This window comes from Camellia sinensis, chromosome 15 (assembly GCF_055761805.1).
Source record: "Camellia sinensis isolate YWXY chromosome 15, ASM5576180v1, whole genome shotgun sequence".
Classification (NCBI taxonomy): domain Eukaryota; kingdom Viridiplantae; phylum Streptophyta; class Magnoliopsida; order Ericales; family Theaceae; genus Camellia; species Camellia sinensis.
The window spans coordinates 90,875,073-90,887,317 of record NC_138975.1 but is presented as its reverse complement, the minus strand read 5'-3'; positions in this window follow the sequence as shown (position 1 = coordinate 90,887,317).

Genomic DNA, 12,245 nt, shown 5'->3' with positions numbered 1-12,245 from the left:
AATTAAACTCTATCACTAGTCTTTGGTCGTTCGGTCAATGGGGACTCGATATCGTCAGACCACTACCACGAGCTCCAGGGAACAAGCGATTCCTGGTTGTCGCAACAGATTATTTTACAAAATGGCTTGAAGCAGAGATCTTAACACATATTCGAGATGTCAATGTTAAGCGTTTTGTATGGAAAAACATCATAACACGATTCGGCATACCAAGAGCACTTGTCTCAGACAACGACACCCAATTTGATTGTGGCATTTACCGAGAATTATGCAACACGTATGGTATCCGGCCTTACTTTTTCTCGCCGACATATCCATAAAGCAATGGTCAGGCAGAGGCCTTCAATAAAGCCATCCTGGACGGCATCAAGAAAAGGTTAGAAAAAGCTAAAGGTAGATGGGTCGAAGAATTGCCCAGTGTGTTGTGGGCTCATCGCACTACTCCAAGGCGATCCACTGGGGAAACGTCGTTCGCTTTGTGCTTTGGAACCCAGGAAATTATCCCCATGGAGATCGGCCTACCCACGCTAAAATCCAAGGTTTTTGACATGGGCCGCAATGACATGATGTTGGCCTTGGACTTGACTCTGATTGAAGAACGCTGAGATCGTGCCCTTGCTTACGTGGCGCGGTATTAGCAACAGCTCGTTAAGTCATATAATCAGTGCATGCAGTTGTGTCATTATACGCCTGGAGAATTGGTTCTCAAGAAGGTGCTTCCTGCTACTAAGAATCCGACAGATGAAAAATTAGGCCCCAACTAGGACGGCCCTTATCAGGTTGATTCAATCGCCGGAACTAGAGCATATCGGCTTAAAGACATGGCTAGGAGAAGTTTGCCACGCCCCTGGAATTCCAAACATTTGCTCAAATTTTATCACTACGCCAACTTGTTCAGCGTGCTAGTTTGTTTCGAGTTTTTGCTGATATGTTATGCATATATCTTTCAATTTCCCAGTGCAATGCCCTTTCTCATCACAATCTCATTAATAATGGTTTAATAATGAATATAAGACTCCGAATTCGGAGCGCCCTACGTGGATGTCACGTTTAAGCCGAATGAGCCTCCGAATTCGGAGCGCCTTTCATGGATATCACGATTGGCCAACACAAAAGACTCCGAATTCGGAGCGCCCTTCGTGGATATCACGATTGGCTAACACAAAAGACTCTGAATTTGAAGTGTCCTGCGTGGATGTCACGTTTGGGCCAAATGAGCCTCCGAATTCGAATCGCCCTTTGTGGATATCACAATTGGCCAACACAATACGACTCCGAATTCGGAGCGCCCTGCGTAGATGTCACGTTTGAACCGAATGACCCTCCGAATTTGGAGCGCCCTCCGTGGATGTCACGTTTAGGCCGAATGAGCTTCTGAATTTGGAGCGCCCTTCGTGGATGTCATGATTGGCCAACACAATAAGACTTCGAATTCGGAGCACCTTGCGTGGATGTCACGTTTGGGCTGAATGAGCTTCCGAATTTGGAGCGCCCTTCGTGGATATCACGATTGGCCAACACAATAAGACTTTGAATTCAGAGCGCCCTCCGCAGATGTCATGTTTGGGCCGAATAAGCCTCTGAAGTTGGAGCTCCCATCGTGGATATCACGATTGGCCAACACAATAAGACTCTGAATTCGGAGCGCCCTCCGTGGATGTCACATTTGGGCCGAATGATCCTTCGAATTAGGAGCTCAATTCGTGGATATCACAATTAGCCAACACAATAAGACTCCGAATTCGGAGCGCCATCTGTGGATGTCATGTTTGGGCCGAATAAGCCTTTGAATTCGGAGCGCCCTTCGTGGATGATACTTTTGGGCCGAATAAGTCTCCAAATTTGGAGTGGCCATCGTTTGTAAGCATGAACGACCTGGTAATCCTCCGAATTCGGAAGGACCAAAATTGGCAATAGAATGGCATGGACCAATATACGATTGTCATAAGTAGATACAAACATTCATCGAAGCAATACAAAAAATATTTATTTCATAAAATAAGCACAAATACATGGCTTTTGACGAATTCAAAAGTACAATAATTTGTATTGATATCTAAATCTATTTAGCACCCTCTTCATCGTCGGATTTCTCGGTGTCGTAAGCTTCAAAAGGAAATTTGTAATTCTCATACAGAGGTGACGTCGAATCGATACCCGTGGCCTGCAGAGCCTTAATCCATCCATACTTAAATCCATGATTTTCATACCGACAGACATCCTCAGCTAATTTTTTGTTTGTCTTTTCGATACCAATTTTTCGGCTGTCATAAAAACCTTGTTTGTACGCCTTCATTTTTATTGCTTCTCTTGCGAACATGCTCACCGTATCTTGGCCAGTAATCGCATGATCCAGAAGACGCTGGTTTACTCTTTCCGCCACAATTGGGTTCATTTGGCTCACAGACTGCGTTTCGAAAGCTTTCACTGTCTTCAGCTCGTTCTCAACTTTCTCTGCGCGAGCTTTCAAGCTCTGAATGTGATTGTCTTTCTGCTTTATATCTCTTCACGCGACACGAAGATGCATATCGATTTCATAGGAGGTGTATAGTCCCTTTACCGCTCCATGGACGCCCTCCCGAAAAACTTCGTAATTAGGCCGACAGACCATTGATTGCTAGACTTTGGGCGAAAAAATCTGTCGAGCAAACTCGGCTGCCACATTTGGATCGCAGATAATCGAATCCACTTTAGTCATCGGTTTATTCCCAATGAAGACCGAAAAACTCAACGGGCGTGGTGGCCTGCTGGTTTCGTTTCGCGAACGAGGGGAGCTCTCTTGCTGCTACCTCTCCTTCCTAGGTGACTTCTCTACTCCGCCCTCTCTTGGAGACCTATTTCAACGATAGAGGGATCTCACGCTCCTCCGACGTCCTATTTCCCGTTCGCGTAGGTTCGCCACATCGATTCATCTCTAAGTCCAGTTCAGCTAGTGTCCTACCCTCTCCTCCCTTCTGCTATTAAAGAATATTCTTCTTAACATCCAAATTTCCTTAGTTTGACATAATGCTCATTTCCCTCTCACAGTCTATTAAATTTGAACACAACACAAAACCCACGCGCACCTAGCCCCCACCCCGTTTATTAATTACGGGTGCAGCATTTCCAAACCGATCGCTTCAATGCATTGCGCCACCCAATCCACGAACTACAAATATTCGATAGTTCTGTTCATTAATCAGCTGGGATAAGAGAAGATTCATTAATCTATTCGGCGCAATGGGCAGATTCATTAATCTATTCGGCCCAATTGTAATGCATTGCGCCGACAAGTTACTGTGCCCCACCCAATCCATGAACTACAAATATTTAGCGGTTCTGTTCATTAATCAGCTGGGGCAAGGGCAGATTCAGTAATCTATTCGGCTCAATTGCAATGCATTGCGCCGACAAGTTATTATGCCCCACCCAATCCATGAACTACAAATATTCAGCGGTTCTGTTCATAAATCAGCTGGGGCAAGGGCAGATTCATTAATCTATTCGACCCAGTTACAATGCATTGCGCCGATAAGTTACTGTGCCCCACCCAATCCATGAACTGCAAATATTTGGCGGTTTTGTTCATTAATCAGCTGGGGCAAGGGCAGATTCAGTAATCTATTTGGCCCAATTGCAATGCATTGCGCCGACAAGTTATTGTCCCCTACCCAATCCATGAACTACAAATATTTGGCGGCTTTTTTTATTAATCAGCTGGGCCAAGTGTAACGCCCTACTATTTCATACATGAATCCATCGTAACCAACATAACAATACACCCCAAAGCCATCCTTTTCACTAAACTAAGAACTAAGAATTAAAATTTACAACTTCTCTATTTACATGTCCTTAAAACCTTGTACCCAACTCCAAGTTCTACAACAAGATGACAATTACAACAGAAGAACCCCATGGGTGTACAAGACAACAACAAAATAAGTCTAATAGCCCTATGTAGACACCTCATTTTTGACCGTCCTCAAGACTTGGACGTCACCGTTTGAACACTCGGTGATCATCCATGTAGACACCTCAGGATCTCTCGACTCGACTGTTTTGTGTTTGGTTTTGCACCAAACACTTGTATTTTTTGCTTTGGAGGGCAAGGAATGGCTTGTTGGCCATCCCCACACCTCACCGGCCATGGCTTGAGGCCACCGGCCACTGTTTTGTTGCCATCGGCCAAATGTTTGGCCGGTCAGCACTATTGATGGTCGGCCGACCATTGTTTTGGCCAATTTGGCATCTTTGGCTAGCCGACCACTGTGCATCTGCTTTTGGCAGATATTTTGTGCCAGCTGTGATAGCTGGCACCCACTTTTCCCCCCCTCCATACACGTGTATGGAGGGATTTCACTCTTGCTTAGCTTGTTTTGTAAGCTTTGCAAGAGTGATCTTCTATAAAAGGAGGCCTTCTCCTCCATTCTCAAGGGTTAGAAGGTTGAGTTCCAGAGGTCTGGATTAGGGTTAGGGTTTGTGTATCACCTATCTCTATATCTCTCTTTCTTTTTGCCTTTGTGTGTGTATAAGTGTGTTTGTGTCTTACTTTTGTGCATAAACACCTAGTGCTACACCTTACCTTGGTTTCTGAGGTGCCAAAGGTTTGTTTTCAAAGTTTTGAGCAGGTTTCGAGCTAAGGAAGGCTGCTGGAGCTCCATCCTTGAAAGGGTCTACAAGGGTAAGATTCTTGTTTTTTATTCCCCATTTTTGCATAGTCTTTTAACCTACCTTGAATCTATTTTTAGACTTTGTGTATAACTAATAAAAGTCTTGTTTTTGAGTGCTCTAAATAGTTGTTTAAGGTCACTTTGTTGTTTGGGGTTGTTTGACCCCTCTTAGGCCTTTTTTGGTCCCCATTTTGTGCATTTTTGGTGAGCTTTGGGACCACCTTGTTTGGGCTTGGATTTCAGTGGTGGGGATGGTGCTTTAAGGTCCTAAGATGGAGAGGGCCATCCCCTCTCCTTGTTGCCTTCAATGTTGGCCATTTTAGCCTCATGTGTGAGCATCTTGTTTAAGTGCATTTTGGCCATGTCTTAAGTGTTACTTGTGCTTATTTTGCCATGATATAGCACTTTTTTTAATTGGTTTAGACACACCATGCATGCTTAGTATACTTGTCTTGTAATGCCATGAATTGCCTTAACATGTGCCTAGCATTTAGACCGCCATGCTTACTTGTTTTGGCTTAGCTTTGTGAAGCTTTTATGCATGTTTTGATGTGCTTGAGGTCTGTTTTTGGTTGTTTGGGCTATCCATGGCTTGCTTTGTATAGCTACCATGCAATCTTCCTTGTAGGCCTTGAGTGTTGCCCCCTCTAGCATGCTTTACTTGCTTTGTTTCAGTGGTTTGGAACCACTTATCATGTCATTTCAGTCCTTATAACATGCTTGTATGCTTGCATTTGATACTCTTTTAACGCTTTAAAAGGTTGGTGTTTCATGCTCCATGTTTGTGCCATTGTGTATGCTTCTAGGATTAGATCATTTAGATGCCATCTAAGTGGTTTTTGGGGCTTACTTTGGCATGATTTAGGACTTTTTTGATTCACTTTAGTCATTTGCTTCATGTGTCACATGACCATAGTTTAAGTCCTTGGGCTTGGTTGCATGCCTTGCTTGCATTGGTGGGTTGATTTGGCATCATCTCCTACATGTTTTCAAAGCTTATCATGTATGCTATTTGTCCATGTTAAGTGTGCTTAAAAGTCCCCTCTTTGTGCCTAAGTATTGGACCATGTTTGCATACATGTTTGTATGTGCATTTGTCCCTCATTTCCTTGGCATTTGGCCACTATTTTGGGCTTATTTGAGAGCTGCCCAAACTAGTCTAAGACCCTCATTCGCGTGTTGTTGCATGCTAGCCTTGCATGTTGTTACATACTTGGCCTATCGCATGTGTTGCATGTTTGAATCACATTGCAATTGGCATGCATTTCCTCTTGTTTTGATTGCTTAACATGTTATATGTCTTGCATGTTTGCTTGTTCACATTGCATCTTTGCATGCTTGTTAACTTGCATACTTGTTACATATTTGCATCTTAGCATGCTTGTTTGCATCCTCATGCTACATGTTTAGCTTGCATGCCTAGGTTGCATTTCACTAAGCATGCATGCCTTACCTCTTGAATTGATTATGATAGAGGTTAGGCCTCCATTGTTTGTTTATGTGCATTTCATTCCACACCAAAATGCACAACTTGGTTTCTTGGGCCATCACGCATTGAAATGCGCAATTGGTGGTCCGAGAATCGAGTACCGTACCCCTTTGAGTCATAAACATGATAAGGGGTGTGGTGGTACAAACATTGCTTTGAAATGCATTGCCATGCCTTGTTTTGCCCTCTGTTGCTGTCAAAACAGGTTCCTGCAGGAAGATATGGCCGGTCGGCCATCTCCAGTGCCGGCCGGCTATCCATTTCTGGTCGATGGCTTCATAGATGGTCGATGACCACTTACCTTTAGCCGGTGACCATTCCTCATGGTCGGTGGCATTTCCCAGTGTTCAAAGGGTGTACCTTGGGACTTGTGCAGTCTTCAGAGGAGGAAAACAGTGAAAACAGAGGCAGCTTGTGCATGATGACGGATTTCTGAGCAAACCCGAGCACGCATGCATTGGACCCTCTTCCCGAGGCTATTTTATTGCTTCTTAGCTTAGTTAATTTTCTTAACTAGTTAAGTGGTCTGTAATAATTAATTAGCTTGTAGGTTAATTAATTTGTATTATTCTTTTGGTCCCTCCGAGCGTGGGCTAATGTGTAATAAGTGTGGGTGTGTGTGTGCATGTCTTCCAACCCCTACTTCTTTCTCCCTTTTACTTACCTGCTTTTGATGGTTAGTACCAGGGCATGTTTCATTTAGCATTCATTCATCAGTATTGCATGCACTGGGCTCGGCGCATCATGCTAACTACATAATATTTCAAATCTAACTTGAATACATGTTACTTGTTGCATTTCGCATGCCATCCTAGGATTAGCCGAGCATATTCTAGATTGCATTTTGCCTGTGATGCATTAGCCACTTTAACATGAACTAGGATCATGCATGATTACTAACTAGCTTCTTGTTTTGGCTTGGAGTACACTGTGAGTGTTTTTATGCTTTAGCATCTCCCATGAGTGTGAATGTTAAACATGACAGTATGCTTACCATGTGGCTATATGCTTATGTGATATTACTGCCTGAATGCCTGTGGGTGAAGGTTGGATTACTTGAGTTGGAACAACTCGTTGAAATCCGTATTTTAGCCTACTTGCGAGTAGCAAATTTCAAACTATTTTCCGAACAAACGGATATGCAATGCTTTATTCCAAATTAGGCGATCTAGTCTATACTTTTGTGTTGTGCGCATCACATAGTAAGATTAGCTAATTAACCGGAATAAGAACACATAACGTTTTCAAAACTAGATATCATGGTTAGTAGAGGCCGATCTTCGGATCGGGCGAGCGGGGGTGCTCATAGCTGACCTTCCCCAATCGTACCCAAGTTCCTGAGCCGAGGCAACTTTGGTGATGACGGACACGTGGCCTTAGGCAACGAGTCAGGGTTTCCTAAATTCTCCCAAAATGAAATATTTAGGTGGCGACTCTGTATCTGGCAAAGTAGTCCATGTTTGGCACTTCTTTCTAAAAAATCTGTTTTCCAAAACGATTTGCCAGATTTAGACTCATTGGTGATTTATCAATCTCACATGGCACATTGTGAGATCAGATTAAGAACCGACACACAAATCGAGTCCGAACTGTAGCATGGGGCCCAAGGGCATGTCTACAGTTTCTGGCGACTCTGCTGGGGAATTAGAGAGCTTGACTCGAACTCATGATATCCTGTTTTGATTATACTTATGTGTTTCTTTGCATTGCATATGCATTGGTGCGCCTAAGTCCCAGTGTTTGCCGTCTGCTATTTTCGAACGGTTTGTCGGAGGCTCGCTTCGAGAAGCGTGCCATAAGGCTGACCGGTTACGGGCTCTGCCACGATGGGAACACAAACCCCGGTTGTCACCGGGCACCTTTCTTGACCATTCGACCTAGTGTATATTCGGAATCTATAGTGACCATTCCAAACTAGGACAGGTTGCTTACCCGATGTTAGGTTGTTTGAAACCGCTGTGTGTGTAGTGAAACCCTAGCTCCTGACAAAATAGGACAGGGAAACCCTACCCCAATATAGGGGTGTTTTGACTCTCATTTACTTGCTATGTGCTTTTAAAGTGTATCTCTACAGGGAATGCATATACCAATTTGCAAGTTTAGTACCAGGCCTGAGGGCATCAGTATCGGAATCTGAGAATCAGTTATATCTGCGGGTATCAGATTCGGTTTTTGGGGCAGTGATTTTGAGGAACAGTGATCAGTAGTAGAGTACAGTTATTCAACTATGCTTGTGTCTGTTCTGATTGGGCTAAAACGCTGCGTGTTTTCTCTTTCAGTTCAGAGAGTTAGTTCAAAATAGCCAGTGTTCTTCTTTGCTGAGGCAAGACAGATATCTGATCCGTCAGTCACCATTCAAGTTCAGCGGACTTATGATGACCCAAAGTTCAGAGGAAATTGTGGTTATGGCAGCCGCATTAGACCAAGGAATCATCTTGCAGGATGAGACTAATGTTGAAGTACCACATCTACCCAGGTTGCCTGTCGCGCGCCCGATCTGGGAACCCCAGTTGTTTCAAGCTCGTGAGCCCACCACGTTCGAGTTGATGGGAATGATTGGTGACCTCCAGAGGTCTGTGACTAATCTCACCTACGGAATGTCGACTTCGCTACCAGCTGCACCATATGCTGGGAATTTCATACCACAAGAGCCCCTGTTACTGGGGCGAATTGTGATCGAGCTCAGCCAACCAGAGGTTGTCTCAAGCTATAACAATGGCATGTCAACAACAACCGGGTTCCGCTCTGATATAGCAACCCAAACCCTCGATCAGGCTGAGGCTAGAGGTAAGAATAAAGTGGGAACAGATGCTGATCCCATTGAACAACTGCTGTAGGCAGTCGAGGCTTTGAAAGCCGGGGGGTTTGATAAGCAACAAGTACTCGCAGTCATGGCTAAGACTGTGGATGATGCTTTCCCCACTCCAGCCGAGGGCAGTTCAAGCCAGGCGAAAAATCGAGATAGGCCCTGTCATGCTAGAACAGTTCATTCCACTCCCAACCCTGCACCGGGAAAAGATCAGAAAGCCAAGGCAATGCCTGCCGACCCTTTCGCTAGTGCGTCTAGCAAGAATCCTCAGACTTCGAAGTACCTGCCTCGAGGGTGCAGAGTCTTTCATGCCCTCTACATGCCTTTGTCTAGGGCATTTCAAATTTTGGCTAAAAAGTGGCATCTTAAACCCCTCGAGCCTCGACCTCTCCCAAAGAATCTTCCTCTCACACATGATGCTGCCTTGTACTGCGCGTACCACCAGCAAACTGGTCACAGCACTGACGGTTGTTTCTGCCTTCGCCACGAGGTGCAAGATTTGATCGACAATGAGGTCATCCTCCCACCCACCTCAGCAAAGTCTATCACCGCTGAATTGTTGGATTTCGAGGATACTGCAAGTATGTGATCAGGGGGTGGACCACCTGCGGACAGCGCCCGGTGTATTTCAGATGTGGCGTTTGGCACGCACTGTTGGGAGCATTTGCAAATGCAGTTTTGTAACTTCTGGCTTGGATGTCAAGTCAGTTCTTTGATTTTGTTTTGAGTCTGTCTCTTTGTCTTGAGTCAGTATTTTTGCTTAAAGGTCTGTCTTGTTGTGTCGAGTCAGTCCCATTGTATGGAATGTCAGGTGATTCTGGGGTTGTTGCCTCGAACACCGCTTTGTTTTGTAATTACTCTTTTGTTTTCTTTTGAGTCTGTCTCTGCTATGGGGCTAGTTGCAACCAGGAAATCTGAATGAAACAGCTGCGGCTATCATGTTTCTGTGCTTATTGCTACTTTGAGCTAGTTGTGCCAGGGCATTTGAATGAAACGACGGAGCATCTCACTTACTCTTCTGCACCTCGAATTCATTACATTGACCTAAGTTTTTCAAAACTTTTTTAACACTGTAGTGATGAAAACGAAGAATAAGGAATTCCTCGGGACTTCCAAAACTTTGATTATTTGAGAGAAAGAGAGGCGTGTTGAGCCCTTAATGGTTGAAATCATGTTTGTTAACATGAGTACTGAGAAGGACCCTAGCTTGATCCAGATTGGTTCCGCACTATCTTTAGCGCAAGCGATTTGTCGCTTTCTTAAAAAAAAATTCAAAAACAAAATGTTTTGCGCAATCCTGCGAAGACCTGTGCGGAATCGCTCTTGAGATTGTGCATCTTAGGATCGCTCTCAACCTCAAGACTTGAGCCCTTGCTCTCAAACCTTGGACCTTAGTTCAGAATGTTCAACGGTCAACTACAACATGAGGCCTGCGTGGCCAATTTTGAAGCAGCTCTCGAACAAGAGGCCAAGAAAGTCAAATCAAGAAGATCATACCTCATCAGAAAAAGCTTGCGAAGCTAGAACAGAAGCACCCCTCGAACTAGGGGCAAAAATGTCCGATGTGCTCGAAGAGCCAAAGATGGATTCTTTTGTAAATCAATACAACAGCCACTCTCCTGGATACGAATGGCTTCAAAATCCTAAAACCATTTGGCATGGACTTGTTACACTTTTACCCTTTGAGAGGCTCACTGGGCCGAAAACCCGGAAGGGTGACCCAGGCAAAAGTTAAAGCAAGAGAAAAATGTGAAAAAAAAAAGAGAAAAAATGCAAAAGAAAAGAGAAGAGAAAAGATGAAAAAAAAAAAGGAATGAAAAGATACAAAAAAGAGAAGAGTTGAAAAGAAAAGAAAAACAAAGCTCGCAAGGTTGAAAACCTAGAAGGGCGGCCTTGGCAAAAGTTAGAGCGTAAAAAAGTGAGGGTTAATACACGAGTGTATCCTAACCGGAACTACGTAAGGCTTGATTCCCATGTTTGGGACACGTAGGCAACGTCATCCTGAAGTCCAGCCACAAACACTTCCAAATCAAGTGTGTCAATGTAATGGTTTTGATCATCCTTGCCTTTTCTGAATCCGATAGTTCGGTTGTGACACAACCGGAACTACGTAAGGCTTGATTCCCATGTTTGGGATACGTAGGCAACTTCATCCTAAAGTCCAGCCACCAACACTTTCAAAGTGACTGTGTCCATATGTTGGTTTTGACCATCTTCGTCTTCTCTGTATCCGAGAGTTCGGTTGCGATCATCACTAATGAGGACTGACTACAGTATGTTGCGGCGTTATCCAGACAAGGGGCAACTTTCCGTTGCCATGAGTCGCCATCCAGACAAGGGGCAATTTTCCATTGCCTCCGATCCGAGGTTGTGCATCTCGAGAGCAAGTTCCGTGCTCGTTGAGCAGTGGCCGTTTACAAAAACGGTTTTTGAGAATTTTTACTAAGGTTGACTAATTCTCTCGAAAATTATTCCATTTTTCTAAAAACTAGACCATTTCTTGGACCCAAAAAAGGAAAATTTTCAGTGCTCATAGCCCAACTTGCATGATTTTAAATCAGAAAATCGAACAAGTATGTTAATCTAACTCTCATTTTGGTTAAAATTGTTTTAGTAGAAAACTAAAACAAAAAATGGTCAAAATGATAAACTAGGGGCACAGTTGAGTCAGGCTTCCTGTCTTTCCCCCCATCGCCAGCATATTTGCCAAAAAGGGCACAGCTGAAGCTGTCATTAAAGGGCTGAAAGCTCTCTCAACCTCCGAGCAACGAGGTATCGAGCCAAGTGTGAAGTGCGAACCGGAATGGATCAAGATACTCCACTCCCTTATCAGGAACACCAACTAAACGTCATCGGAGGAAATAGCTGCGAGCTAACAGTGTTGGGTATGAATCCACAACCTCTTGTTTATTCACCGACCATATCTGGGGAGGGATGAAAAATGAGAGAGTGAAGAATAGAGAGGTGTAAGTCGAGAGAAAAGTGAGCAAAAAGGGTTTTGAGAGAAAAACTGAGCCTGAGGGCCGAGTGATGTGAGAATCACAAATAAGAAGGGTGGGAAACAATATTCGAAGAAACTGGCTCCTCGTGATCTGAGGTCTCTCGTCTTTGTAACACGTCTGTGTGTCATGTCTTTTGTTTTGTTTTGTTTACCTCAACTCTTGTTTTGAGTCGGTTCCGAGCGTGTCTCGTTGTGTTTAGGTTGTTTACCTTTTGTTTTTCGTTATTGAGTCTTTTTCACTGTGTTTAGTCGTAGGCTCAATACCCGGTTGAAAACCCTTTTCTCAAATCATTTTGT